At 34.8% G+C, this 16,073-nt stretch overlaps 1 long non-coding RNA gene across 1 annotated transcript; it reads right to left on the bottom strand.

Moving 5' to 3' along the window:
* Positions 1 to 412: 412 nt before the first annotated feature.
* Positions 413 to 15,125, bottom strand: LOC112052491 (uncharacterized). The gene is made up of 3 exons (XR_002887312.2): positions 14,823 to 15,125; positions 10,729 to 10,765; positions 413 to 2,545 (listed from the first exon to the last, which is right to left on the bottom strand). It is a non-coding gene; the product is annotated as an uncharacterized LOC112052491 (long non-coding RNA).
* Positions 15,126 to 16,073: the final 948 nt, after the last annotated feature.

Raw genomic sequence — 16,073 nt, 5'->3', positions numbered from 1 at the left:
CACTGAAAGATAACAATGATGACTTGATCGAGAGTGTAATTAATAATTTCATGACCTTCGGGGGTTTTTCAAAATTTTCAATTTTATGTTATTGACGTAAAATTTACGTACACTCTCACCAGCTTAGGGTGTTTTTCAGATAGCATGGTGCGGGTGACAGTTCGGTTTGCTTTTAAAAGTTTTATGGCCTATTAAAGGCCGCGTATTATGGACGTCATAAGGCAACTATCACCGTACCCATGATAATTACAAAAATACTTTACCTTAGAGTAAGCTGGTGCGTGTTACAAAAAGTGTAATCGGGTGAGAACAACAAGTTTTGTCTTTGTTATGTTACACTTATCAGGAGTTGGTAAAACCGGCCTATGTATCAAAACTGTAAAATTAGGTTTAGATAAATAATACATCAATATCATTTCCAGTAAATATAATAATAATTTAACAACATTCAAATAATAGATATAGAAACATAGATTAATAAATTATTATTATCAGTAATAGCAGTCTATAAAAATGGCAAGGTTTTTATATACAATAATTTATGATAATATGTATTTCGAAAGAATATTCAATCGTATATTTCGCCAAGGTTATTCATTCGAATTAATTTGAATGTAAATAATATCGCACCCATAAATTTAATTTAAGTTTTATTTATTTTCTTACAATTAGAACTTAATCCAATCAAATTAGATTGCTTGTGTCAAAAAGAACTTTTGACCAACAAAAGTTGTCTTGACTTAAGTAAAAAATCACTTCAGATTTTTTACTTAAATTAAAAATGGTTGTAAAACGTTTTTAAATTATAAAACAAATATTTCATTAGGAATATCAATGTCTTGAGTTTTACAAATTAATTTCAAAATCGTTTTACAACCAAGTCCTAGTTTCGAACAAATATAAAATAAACAATTAAACTAGATAATATAATTAACAATAATATTATAAGCGTTTCCTTGTGAAAAAATATTAGGCTAAATTTATTTATGTAGTAAATAATTAATTAAAAAGAGAGAGAGAGAGATTTAAAAAAACAAAACTCCAAGTTGTCAACAAATTAGAGTTCCATTATTTTACAAAATAATTATTTTAATATTTTTTACAGGACTGTCCAACAAAATTAGTGTTTTCCTCTTTCCTTCTTGTAAGCCATCTGTTTGGTTGGTTAAATAATAGTTTTCAGGTATAATGTATAAGTAATTACCTACCCACATTATCTCGAAAATTTTTGACTATAAAAATTTTAATAAAAAATTTCAACCGACTTCCAACTCAAAAATGAACTAAAACAAAAAAGCAAAAAATAACATCTTACCTATGTGCTACCTTCTGATCAGTTTGAAGGCGGTGCCAAGCCAGGGATGTTTTAATTCAAGCCGCTTAAATTACAAAATTTCTGTGGTGCTTTCAGAAACGGAAAGAAAAAAAACATACATACAGCCGAACGTAAAACCTCCTCCTTTTTGGAAGTCGGTTAATAAAACATAGGAAAATCTAGTAGAACTTACAAATTTTTCTTGTCGTGTTTTACTATAAAGATGTTATTGTTCTACTATAATAATATTATTCACATAAATTATAATCCATACAACATGAATATCATAATAAACATTAGGCATAGAATTATTACTCTTAGAAATGCAATCAGCATTGCTGATTTACAGGCTTACGCCCTTACATTAATATTGACAAAAAGTAAGATTGCTCCTACCGCAGTCAATAAGATATTGTAATATAACACAATCAATAACAATAAATATTGTATATTGTTATTGACTGTGTGTCCTTATGATTGATTTCCTTATTTTACCACGATCTTACGATGCCTAAAACCTCATTCGCACTAGAGTTAAAATAGCGATGCGTTAATACCCAGCGTTGGCGGGCGTAGCGTATAGTACGAAGATGAATGAAGGTCGATTTCCAACACCCAAAATTGAAAATGCAACACTGCTCGAAAATAAGGCGTCGTGTTTTAAGCGAACGTAACGTCCGTTAATTAAACTCTCGTGCGAATGAGGGCTACGGCTAGAATAACGTAAAACGCACTTGTTAGAAAATTGCTCTTCACTCTTTGATTTTTATTTCGCTTTTTTGTTTTTCTTTACATATTTTGGAACTCTAATAAACAACGTAATTCAAAATAATCAAAAGTAACAATATAATATTGAGCAAATGTTAATTTATCCTATAAACAATTAGCTATTAGAAAAAATATAAACTATAAGTATATAAAGTAATTTAACTAGGAAAACAATTGTTTTCACAATCTGATAAACTCAGATTACAGATTACTAGAGAAAAAGTAAGAATATCTACAGTTATTCCTACCTACTCCGGCACTAATATTGCAACAACCACGAATATTCGTGTTAAAAATCCATGGTAACAAAAAACGCCTTCACTTAAATTAATAAAAGACAGTTCTTTCAGATAATATGGTTATTTGGTGTTTTCATCATCTTTTGGCAATTAAGTACTTGTTAATTTTATAATACTATTCAATGAAGATGTCCATTTATTTCAGCATCGCCGTCTTTTACACCTGCGGACAAAAGACAAAATATTTATTTAAAGAATTCGTCACACAAATATTATAAAGGCGAAAGTTTGTGTGTTTGTGTGTATGTTACGCTTTCGCACTGAAATGCCAAAAAATCCAGGGTGTATTGAAACAGAGATAGAATACACCCTGGATTAATACATAGACTAATTTCTAAGAAGAATTAATTGTTCCTGAGGGATTTGTTAAAATATATAATTTCACACAAACCTTCTAATATCCTTGAGATGATAAATAGTAGATTGTTATACAAGGGCTAAAAAGACCCATTATAAACGAGGTATTTTTAGGGCCCTCGCCTTACAGCTCTATTATAAGGCTCAATAGCTCAATAATTCTAACACTACTATTCATATAATACCTATATAATACCTATTCCATGCCAACTTGCAATCTGCATAATTTTTTTTACCTGCCTTCTACCTTCGATCGACCTTCGTGTACTTCTACCATCCATACTAATATTATAAATGCGAAAGTAAGCCTGACTATCTGTCAGTTTCTGACGACTAAGCTGCTGAACGGATTTGGATGAAATTTAGCATAGAGATAAACAAAACCTTGGAGCAGAACATTACTTTTTAACCTCAAAAAATCAATAGATTTATGTAAGATCATCATTATCAACCCATATTCGGCTTACTGCTGAGCTTGAGTCTTCTGTCAGAATGAGAGGGGTTAGGCCAATAGCCCACCAGGCTATTGACACTGCAGATTGACAGACTTCACACACACTGAGAATTAAGAATATTCTCTGGTATGCAGGTTTCCTCACGATGTTTTTCCTTCACCGCTTGAGACACGTGATATTTAATTTCTTGAAATGCACACAACTGAAAAATTGGAGTTGCATGCCCCGAACCGAATTCGAACTCACACCCTCCGGAATTGGAGGCAGAGGTCATATGGGCTATCACGGCTATTTAAGATAGCGGATAAAATTAGTTATATAATGTATTTAATATATAACCTGGCTCCTAAGAGGGTGGTATGTTCAGGATTGAATAAACCCAAAGAAGAAATTAAGAAAAATATATAAAAACTAGCGGACTCGCTCAAGCTTCGCTTTGACTTATTATTTTATTTATTTGCACTTCTTCCCTATCCCTACCTTACACTACCATACTCCTACCCCTACCCCTACCCTACCCCTACCCTACCTCTACTCTACCCCTACCCTACCCTACCCTACAACTACCCTACCACTACCCTACCCCTACCCTATCCGTATACCATAAACCTACCCTACCACTACCCTACCCTACCCCTACCCTACCCCTACCCTACCCCTACCCTACCCCTACCCTACCCCTACCCTATCCCTACCCTACCTCTACCCTACCCCTACCCTACCCCTACCCTACCCCTACCCTACCCCTACCCCTACCCTACCCCTACCCTACCCCTATCCTACCCCTACCCTACCCCTACCCTACCCCAACCCTACCGCTACCCTACCCCTACCCTATCCCTATACCATACCCTTCCCCTACCACTACCCTATCCTAGGATTTAGGGGTTTGAAAAATAGATGTTGGCCGATTCTCAGACCTACTGAATATGCACAAAAAATTTCATCAAAATCGGTCGAGCCGTTTCGGAGGAGTTCAAGTTCGAACACCGCGACACGAGAATTTTATATATTAGAGATAACGAAGGCTTATTACAGACTCTTTGACCATTAAGTAATTCGCCGTCACTCGGGAACGTCTTGATAATCATTTTTTTCAATCAACGTAAGGTATACAGCATGGCTATTCTCTAACGATGTTTTGTATAACTCGAGTTCCAAATTCACCGCTATCTTACTCATTCTAAAGTATCGTGTTAAACAGAGAGAGTTAGAGGTGAATTCGAAATTCGCACTTGCGAGTTATAAAATATCGTATATATACAGAATAGCCTAGCTGGTAATAACCTTTGCATAGAGAGTTTTCTCAAGTACCTATCATCATTGTTTATTTTTCATACATTATCATGATTTCAAATATTTGATCACTGATAGCGTATTGTTACAGTAAGTCTGTTTGTATGGAGATAATGAGTTAATGACGTACTAAAATTGAATAGAAAATAAATAATTTCACCGTAAAATTAATTACCCTAATTTACCTCCTTTAAAAAAACAATACAAAAAAAAATATTTTAGTTGTTTGTTAGGCAGCGTAGACGCCGTCACGCTGCCAGTCGCGTTAGTGATTTTGTGTGTGTGAACAGTAATGTTTTGTGTTTTAATTATTGTTTATCATAAATTGTTTAGTGTGGAACATGTCGGGTAGGAAAGGTTAGTGTTGGCTAGTCGGAAGGGGTCCCTTATACCTATTCTCAAGGTCAGAAGTCCTAGGACCTGCTCGAGATGTTTCCTCTGCCACAAATTAATGGTACAATCACTGTCGCTGCTATACCCGTTGAATACTATGAAGTGTGAGAGCAGGTTTCAGAGGAGTAGTCTCTCAACCTGCCAGGTATAAAACGTATTTTGGAAAATATAGCAAATCATGTCCTCAATCGTTGTTTCGTGGAAAATTGGACAATTTTATATATTATTATTTTATATATATTATTATTTGAGACCCCTTAAGTTTGTATCTTTAACAGTGTCTATACCCAATAGCCCAAAGATACTTTCCGTTGTAATCTTTTATTCAATGACAAGTGAGCCCTTGGATGCCACTTGATATTAAGTGACGATGCAGTCTAGGATTGAGGGTTTACTTGGAAGAAATATAAGTATATTTTTGTAACTGTAACTTTAATTTTTAGTTTTGGACCAATTATTATTCATTAATTATCTAATAATTTTATTACCTGACTTTTCGAAGGTGCTTATAAACTAAAGGTACTGTTACACATGCTAATTTGTATCTATCGCTCTCTGTCTATAGTATCGTGTTAGATAGGGAGAGATGAAGGTGAAGAGAATACAGAATAGCAATGCTGATCGACTAGCATACTCAATAAGCAAACCGCACCCGCGCAGCATGTAGCATGCTCATAAATAAGCATGCTCATTATTAGCAATGTTGCGATACACATGCTAATAAGTAGCAACTGCTCAATAATAGCATGCTTTCGTGCTTGAAATGAGCATGTGTAACAGTAGCTTAAACCTAATTGAAATAATTGAACTTTGACTTTATTCTCTGACCGTTTTCACGTGCACCGAAACTCTAAATCACTCGGCGGAACGTTGGAGTAGTAACTAGCCACGACCGATTCCTACTACCAGACCAACCTGAGTCTATTTAGAATCGTACCCAGAACTTCTTTGAAAACCACCAGCACTACCACCTGCGCCCAGTGGCGTGCATAAGGTTTTTAAGTAGTGTATGCACTATAGGTACAAATTTTGCACTAAATGGAAAATTTGTCCTCCTTATCAGGTACGTAATGAATCAGGGTATGCATTGTTTTTAAGCATCTATGAATTGCATGCGTTGTTACATCTGGCCCATACTTCTATACGGATGTGAAGCCTGGACAGTAAAAGAGGACATCAGGAAACGAATAGAAGCGTTCGAAATGTGGGCTTTTAGACGCATGCTGGCTATCAGTTGGACTCACAAAGTGACGAATGCCGAAGTTCTGCGACGCGTCAATCAGAAGCGTGAACTTTTGCAGACCGTCAAGACGACCGCTTCTACAGCTCATCTTGATGGGAAAGGTTGCTGGTAGAAGAGGCGTTGGTCGCAGGAAGAAGTCTCGGCTGAGAAACATCAGAGAGTGGACCGGGATCGCGAGCGCCGCACAGTTATTTCGCCGAAAGATAGAGACGAGTTCAAGAAACTGACTGCCAACCTTCGCTAGTCGGAGCGGCTCCTTAAGAAGAAGAAGAAGATGAATTGCATCCCACTGCCTGCGGTAGAGGTCGTACAACCTCCACATGTATGTAGGTACACCGGTTTGACGTTGTATTTGCACAACTTTGTGAGCAAAACACTCCCGTCAGACCAACACATGTTATTTTAATTTACGACCATTGTATAATACAAATAATTATAATTATGCACACACACGCGCGCGCAAGTGTGCTGTAGTTGAGCAAATATGCCTACAAGTTATTAAAATATGTATAATTTGTGTAAAAACCATGCTATAAAGATTTTCCTTGCAAGTTAATAAGGAACTAGCCGACTAAACTTTGTGTTGTTGTATGGGATCTGAAGCCGTGATAGCCCAGTGGATATGACCTCAGCCCCCGATTCTGGAGGGTGGGGTTCGAATCCGGTCCGGGGCATGCACCTCCAACTTTTCAGTTGTGTGCATTTTAAGAAATTATCACGTGTCTTAAACGGTGAAGGAAAACATCGCGAGGAAACCTGCATACCAGAGAATTTTCTTAATTATCTGTGTGTGTTAAGTCTGCCAATCCGCATTGGGCCAGCGTGGTGTACTATTGCCCTTACCCCTGTCATTCGGACTTGGAGACTCGAGCTCAGCAGGGAGCCGAATATGGGTTGATAACAACGACGATGGGATCTACTGTACCGATTTTGAAAATTCTTTTACCACTTGTAAGCCACGTTATTTGTGAGTGTCATAGGCATTTTCACAGGAATGGGAACTACTCGTGTAAAACCACGGGGCGTTGGCTAATTATTGATATTTTTTTTTATAAAAGCCAATTTTACCACATAAACAACAACATATTTCTATACTCAATAAATAAATATGTTTAACATTAAGTGTAGGACAAACACATAACAAAGTTTAGGAGTCAATATGGTCATAAATAAATATTTTGTTCCAGGGCCCAAAAACCAATTATACAAGACGGAGGTCCTGGGTTCGATCCCCGGCTGGGCAGATTGAGATTTTCTTAATTTGTTCAGGTCTGGCTGGTGGGAGGCTTCGGCCGTGGCTAGTTACCACCCTACCGGCAAAGTCGTACCGCCAAGCGATTTAGCATTCCGGTACGATGCCGTGTAGAAACCGAAAGGGGTGTGGATTTTCATCCTCCTCCTAACAAGTTAGCCCGCTTCCATCTTAGACTGCATCATCATTTACCATCAGGTGAGATTGTAGTCAAGGGCTAACTTGTAAAGAATTAATAAAAAAAGGTAGATTTTTAGATATCACACAACAAAGATTACAAAACACTTTATTCAATAAATATTGAATCTGTTCGAAATTCCAATTACAAAATATTATCATATTAAACCGAGATATCGAGATTCGTGACTTTTCCATCAATTGCGGATTTTCTAACGAAAATCTTGGAATTTCACAGAAGTTGACTTTATTTATTAGCATCTGTATCTTGTTTCAACGAAAAATCACCATGTTATATTTACATTTCGTAAACAACATAATTATAACAAAAAAAATATCTAAGATATTAAGATGTATTTGGACTAAAAAAGGCAAATGTTTTTGACTGATATACGGACTAACCCCCGTATGTATGTTTGTGTTCGCTCATAATTTTGAAACCTAAAATAACTTTAGGGGAATTTAGGTAACTTTACTCTTATTTTTTGGTTTAATTTGACCGGACTATAATCTTAAATCAACAATTATTAATAAGTACAACAAAGTAAGCGTGCTGATTATGCACTGGTTATTTTTTTTTAAAAAGAATATTTGCCATATCTTTTATAATAATTATGACCAATATTCCAATTCCCCTCCAACTACTCAGGAAAGGCTGTATTAGGAGTGGGTACAACAATAAACCAACGGGGCGGGGATCGAACCACCACCCCTCAGTGATGAATCCAACCGCTTTTACCATTGAGCTATTGAGGTTTTACTTCAGTACAGTTTATAAAATACACTGTGACAGTAAGTACCGTGGGACTCCCAAAATAAGAACCCTACAACTTGCAGTAGATAAGTGGCAAATCACCAGAAGTTAGGTACATCCCGTATGTGTAATTTTACTCATTTTACTCATAATAATACAAATTTCAATACACCCAAGTTTTATCAGCTATGACTAATCGTTGACTTCTACACATGAATGTGCGACCTTGAGTTGATATGTAACTTACATAGGTAGATCGATTATCCACCGTCACATTTTCTTTATGAGATCAGCTTTACTCTTCTTAGAAATATATGTATTTAAAAAAAGTCAGTAATAAAAAATATAGAAATATCGCTGGACATAGATAAAAAAACATACATACAGCCGAACGTAGAACCTCCTCCTTTTTGGAAGTCGGTTAAAAATAAGTCAATATCTATAGAGTCTATTAAAATCCTACTAATATTTATAAACGCGAAAGTTTGTATGGATGTTTGCTTGGACGTTTGTTACTCTTTAACGTCGCTACTACTGAAGCGATTTGGCTGAAATAGATTTTATTCTGAATTAACACATAGGCTTCTTTTCATCTCGGAAAATTTATGGTTTCCGCGGGATTTGTGAAAAATTAATTACACGCGGACGAAGTCGCGGAGGTCCGCTAGTTCATTATTCATTATTCAGTAGTAGTTCATCAGCGGTTTTTTTTAATTTTCAAAAAGAAAATGATGCAGTATTCCATCATGACGCATCATCGAATACTGTACCATTTTTTTCGAGGTTTTTATTATTGACATATCAAATAAGCTACTAACGATGATGGCTGATATGATGGGAACTTTAGGGAAGCCTAATGAGATGATCCCCTATAGGTTTAGTGCTATTCTGTAACGATGTTGTAATAACTCGCCACACATAACCTTACATACGGATTTCTGGCGTGGCGACGCATGCCGTAGCGACGCGTCGCCACGCTATTTGATGGTATATATATATACAGTCTATATGCAGTGGTGTGTACGGTGTGGCGACGCGTCGCCATGCGCAATCGACTGTGCGATTCTCTCCCACTCGAGCCAGCGTTAAGCCATCTCTCTCGCTACACTGAGCTCGGATACCTATAGTGTAAACTCCGTAGTGTATACAGTGTTGTTTAACTTTTACAAAATATTGTCGATGTTTCACATCTGCCAGGCGTCCGTGACGGCTCACATATTTTTTTACTCTCTATCTCTCACTATCGCTTTAGACAGTGAGAAATAGAGACGAATGCGAGATTCAAATCGTAGAGTTGCAAAAAAATATTTCCAAAATAGAGCCAAACCACAGAACTAGGCATTTATTTTTATATCCACCTGCTAATATTATAAAGCTGAATATATATTCTGAGGATGAAGAGTTAGTTAGTTTGTTTGTTTGATTGAACGCGCTAATCTCAGGAACTACTTGTCCGATTTAAAAAATTCTTTCAGTGTTAGATAGCCCATTTATCGAGGAAGGGTATAGGCTATATATTATCCCCGCATTCCTAAGGGAACGGGGACCACGCGGGTGAAACCGCGCGGTGTCAGCTACTGCCTATATAAATAGGTACAAAAAGCAGTTTACTCCAAAGCTTTTATCTCATTTAAAAACAATCAGAAGTAAAATAACAAAACAAATAACCAGTTTCAATTAATGAGAGCATGCAATGCAATTATTAAAGTGCAGAAAGTTGGTAAGTATGTTAGTGATGGTTTAAATAACGTTAATTAGTTTAGTGGGCATAAAATGTTAAGTATAAAAAAATAAATAATGTCACAATATTTCAGATATTAATAAAAATAGCAGGTTTCTGTAACCTTTAAAAAAAATACCAAAATTCCTACAAAATAAGCGAAAACCGTTTATTATGAGTAACATAGTTGAAAATTGAATGGAATAGTCCTGATTTAGAACGGATCACCCGTCTGGCCTCGTCAGAAGTCTCTTCTAGAAATATGGGTATACATATAACTCATAGTTCAAAGGCCGGCCGTTGACTAGTCAGTAAGTAAAAGAGATAAAGGATTGTATAATCTCATGAATGGAAATCGGATAAATGGAATGGCGACACGTTACCACGATACCGATAAGTGAGCAACTACAGCTATTTGAGTTGATCACTTTAAACTTGGGGTTAAAGGGTCAGCCTTGACTGGTTTTGTTGGAAAATTAAATCTGAGTATTTTGAAATCGGAATATGGGAAATTTGATAAATTGAGTGGCAATAAGTTAGCAAATAGTTTCATAAATCATAACTAAATACCTACTTGATTATTTTTAAAAAGATGAAAATCGGTAATAAAGGTTAAAAAGAGTTAAAAGAAAACAATAATAAAATATTGTGTGTTAAAAAATCATGCAAGAATTTGTGGTTAAAAGACGGGTGACTCACCAAATGGGACCTTTTAATGAACCAGCTTCTTGATTACCTATAAAAATTAAATTTTATTTATCTTTTATTGTATCTCGCGACCAATAAAATTATTATATTTAATATACATCTAAACTCTTATTTGGATGTTGGAATATAAAATATTGCCAGCTAGCTTGTAGGTGCAGTTTGTTTTTTTTAATATTTAATGGGATCACACTTGACCACGATAATACCCGAGTGCAGATGTGGCCCAAGGTTTTGTTTACCCAGAAGATGTCTATTCACTCTTTTTTTTTTTTTAATAATGAGCTTTACGGCTCTGGGTTCTAGCCCTTTTGAGCCCGTAGTAACTTTGTTATCACGATAGTTTAGTTTATTTTGAAATGTTAATCACAAATTCACAAACGCATCACTTCAAATATTCAAATATGCCTTAGAATCATAAAACAATCTTCAAGAAAGAGTTCCATACCCTAACCACAGAAAACAGATAGTATACAAGTACCCTTGCCATGTGGAAAAGAAGAATACTTAGCTCCATCGACTTCATGTATCCACATGTAAGTCAATTGAATTTGCATTGGTATAGAATGCTATCCACTTCGTTGAAGTGGACGGACCCGTTATTCGAACTTGTTTAAAACGACATCTTGACAGAAATTGTCTTTGTACGAAAAATATCACATGTCATGTTATTATGAAGTATTACTTTCTAGATTAATATTATAAACTTTGATTAATTATAGATGTCTTTAACTCTTTCTGTAATGGTTTTATGCTTACTATTAATTTTTCATATTGATTGACAATCACTACTTCGTCCTTGTTAATTTAGATTAAATCAATCCTAATGTCTCCGTCTCTAGAAAAGAATTTATCTAAATCCCATTATTTCGTCAAAATCGGTTCAGGAGTTTAATATAACCAAGGTAACTAGTGGTAATAGGTGATAGCCCAGTGGATATGACCTCGGGTTCGAATCCGTTTTGAGGCATGCACCTCCAACTTTTCAGTTGTGTGCATTTTAAGAAATTAAATATCACGTGTCTCATACGGTGAAGGAAAAACATCGTGAGGAAACCTGCATACCAGAGAATTTTCTTGATTCTATACGTGTATGAAGTCTGCCTATTCGTATTGGGCCAGCGTTGTGGACTATTGGCCTAAACCCTCTCATTCTGAGAGGAGAATCGAGCTCAGCAGTGAGCCGAATATTGCTTGATAATGATGATGATGAACTAGTGGTATCAAATCAATATAAGCATATGTAAGTCCATTCAAATTAAAAATTACTTAACAATAAGTAAGGTTTAGTTTAATAGCAGTTTTGAAAATTCAAGTTTATATTACAATTCTTAAATTCTACACCGTTATTATCACACTAATATTATGAAGTTTGTTAGTATGTTTGTTCCTCTTTTACGCTGCGGCTACTGAAGCGATTTGGCTGAATTATGGAATGGAAATAGATTTTACTTTGGATTAACACATAGGCTTTGTCTCTTTTCTTTTCATCCTGGAAAATTCCATGGTACTTAATATCTTTATTTTTAATATACGATAATAATAGATGCAGATTTGACGACATACGAGTAAATTTAAAATATTTAACGATAATCAAAACAAAGAATATTGAAACAACAAAATTGTTAAATTCATTTTAAAATAAGTAAATAGGTTAAAATATTTTTTCAAAATATTTCTTGAGAAAATGACTCCCATTTCATATGAATTCTACAATAATAATGATTTATAATAGATACTTATCGTTATCAGATATCATTGGAAAATATGAATATCTGTTATAATATTTGTATTGCTTAATTTTGTAGCACTCGTATCTGTGATTCATGTCGATACAATCATAAAATTGAGATTAAACATACATTCATGCTTTTTATCTAAGAAACTATACTAATGATATCTGAATTATTCAGAATTTATTACTGCAATATAAATTTACTACCGCTATCTTAATCCAAGAGCATAAGTAACGTCCTTAAAATAATTATCCTTAAAAACCCATATTCGGCTCATTAGCGAGCACGAGACTCCTCTCAGAATTACAGGGGTTAGGCCTTAAAAACCACCACCAAATGCGGATTGGCAGACTTCAGATACGTAGAGAATTAAAAAAAAACACAGGTATGCAGGTTTCCTCACGATCTTTTTCCTTCACCGTTTGAGACACGTTAATTTCTTATAATGCATATAACTGAAAAGATGGAGGTGCATGCCCCACACCGGATTCGAACCTACGCTCTCCGAATCGAAGGCAGAGGTCATATCGACTAGGCTATCACGTCTCACCATCATTAAGAAACCGAATTCGGTTCATTGTTGAGCACGAAAAATACATACATACACTAAACAAACACATAATAATTTATTTATGAATTACTAGCGTTTTCACCGGCGTGGTTCTTGTTCCCGTTCGTTTTTAAAATTTTATAATATTATTTATTTTACAAACATCCAGTCAATCTTTGTTTTTCAATTAACTAATTAGTTAATATTGACTTTATTTACCCGAATCTGTATTAATATTATAAAGCTGCAGAGATTGTTTGTTTGATTGATTGAACGCGATAATCTCAGTAACTGGTCCGATTTGAAAAGTTCTTTCAGTGTTCATTGCCCATTTATTGAGGGAGGCTATAGGCTATATATTATCCGCGTGATGTCAGCTAGTGTTTCATAAAATAAATGTATTTAAATCTACTCATCATCCCCATTGCCCCATTAGCTGACGAATGTAAAAAAAAAAAAAAAATCATTTATTTCAATTAGGCTTAGTTTACAAGCACTTTTGAAAGGTCAGGATTATATCATAATTTAATTTAATCTTATGGTGGTAATAATCGTCGAAAAAACTTAAAATTAAAGTTACGAGGGTTCCAAAGGCGCCTTGGTCCGAGAAGAGCCCACAAAAAAGCCCAGCCAAGCCACGGTTTATTTTTTTGTTTACCACCATTTTACAAACTTATTTAAAACTACGCACACAGTCGTATGTACAAGTAGCTACTTAATTGCATCACTGCGAAACAGCTAAGTCAATATTGATAATGTTTTGTGCGTTTGGTTTGGTTACTGAGTGATTTAGAGTTACAATTTGGTCGAACATGATTAATGTTCTATTTATTGACTTAATTTATTTATGATCCCGCTTTCCCAAACGGTGATAGAGTCACTACAAAAAAAACAAATCCTAAGTTTCAAATATGATCCAGCTTTCCCAAACGGTGATAGAGTTAATAGTCACTACTAAAAAACGAATCTGATGTTTCAAAAATGCTTGTAAACTAAGCTTACTTGAAATTAGTGAATTTTGCATTTTTGAATTTTGTTTAATTACCTAACATCACTTTCGCACTCAAAGTCCAACACTAAAGTTTGTCAAATCAAAAGTTATAATTTCATAAATAATTATTTGTCAAATCAAAAGTTATAAGTTCATAAATAATTATTTGTCAATTCAAAAGTTGTAAGTTCATAAATAATTGTTTGTCAAATCAAAAGTTATAAATAAGTTCATAAATAATTTGCATGCTATTTTGTAGCAAATTATATGCCAACATTTATTGTATTCCTGATCTGTAATTAACAATTTGCAAATAAAGAATTTTGAATTTGAATTTCTTAGGTAATCTTCAATGATCATGATCATGGTCTGTAATTTTTAATTCTCTTTTTAAATTGTGTTGAATTTTACTTGCGTTATTAAATCAATGTATGAAATATAATATAGGATACTATACTACACACAGCCTTTCTTGATGAGTACTGTTTACCAACAAACAAATTAAAAATGAGGGTATAAATCACTAGTCATTTCACACCTAATAATAATTTTAACTAACTTGTTCTTAAATTAATGAAAATAAATTTGATTAATAAGCTTAGAAGTTAGAACATTTAAATATGGTTAGTATATTTTATATAACATTTTCTAAACAAACCATACATAATTTAAAATAAATAAGTTATGAAATGACATGCAATTTCTACCTTCATTTTTAACTTCTTTGTTGGTAAACAGTTCTCATCAAGAAAGGCTGCAGTATAGTTACAAATAAACTCTATATTTATAAGTCAGGGAACATTGAACTCACCCTGTGCACGGACCACAAACAATCGACCCCCCCAACCATCTAGGACACGACCCCGCACGACAATGATCTGCCTTGAACACCTGCCGTTTACTCCTTCGATATGCCTTCAAGTCATTTACAATATAACTTAAAGGTTTTTGGACCATTGTTCTCGAGCTACTTTCACTGGTGACATCACTTTCGATCGATCGGATCTCGTTCGGTATCGATCGTGTTTCGATCGAGAAAATCAAGCACATTGCACAAAATAGATAGAACGCCTCCATTTCGACCGTTCTCGGACCACACTGTGACACAACTGAGGTGAGGAAGGCAACGCGCATTCAATTAATACGCTGTATGTATGATTCACCGGCGCTTACATAGTCTGGAGATCCTTTCACACTGCCTTTCCTTAAGATATAAATTATAATTACAATTATCTAACTACGAGACTTTAGGCCCATGGTCAACAGATACTAAAAAAAATCTCAATGCTATGTCTGACAAATTGGTTCATGCGTCAGGTGACCCAAGAGCTGGCGCTTATTTGGCCCAAAAGGTTAAGCCTTGCTATCCAAAGGGGTAATAGCGCTAGTGTATTGGGTACCTTGCCTCTGGGTGAACAATTTGATGGTGTGTATTTGTTATATATTAAATTTAATATACTGAGTAGGATGTGTAAGTATATTTTTAGATACTAATGCAGTTATATATGTATATGCTATGCAGGTTTCCTATTATCTAACCAATTGTTTGAAGACTTTCGTTTCGCGATGTAGCGCAAGGATCTGGGGATTTTTACAATTGATTACTATCAAGTTAATTTTTCGTGAGCTGCTTCATCTTGATGAGACGCTCAACCTCATTATTTACGACAATTCTTGATTCCGGTAGCTAACTGGGTTACCAGGTAATAAAAATTTCTAAGCGTCAGAACGAGATAATGTACCACGCAATTTGTAAGACAGGCCGTAACGAGTAAGTTGTATAACTATTAATTATTAAATAACTTTTAATTATTAAGCAATAATAAAATAAAAATTAACAACTCCTCCTCCAAATTTGTATCAATAACGAGGTTGATAATCACCTAGACTATTACCTCATAAATTAGTATATTGGAATGACTGTATTTAATACCAGCAATTAGACTCGATTGATCGTTACACTATGCGAATCATGGTAATAAATCGATGACCATTAAAAAAACCCGCATTAAGTTCGTAACGTCGTATTCACCAGATGTATTTTGGAGAAAATGCTCAAGAA

The sequence above is a fragment of the Bicyclus anynana genome, chromosome 14 (assembly GCF_947172395.1).
Source record: "Bicyclus anynana chromosome 14, ilBicAnyn1.1, whole genome shotgun sequence".
Lineage (NCBI taxonomy): Eukaryota > Metazoa > Arthropoda > Insecta > Lepidoptera > Nymphalidae > Bicyclus > Bicyclus anynana.
Note: the sequence above shows the minus strand (reverse complement) of the source record. Positions and strands in the feature narration are given on the sequence as shown.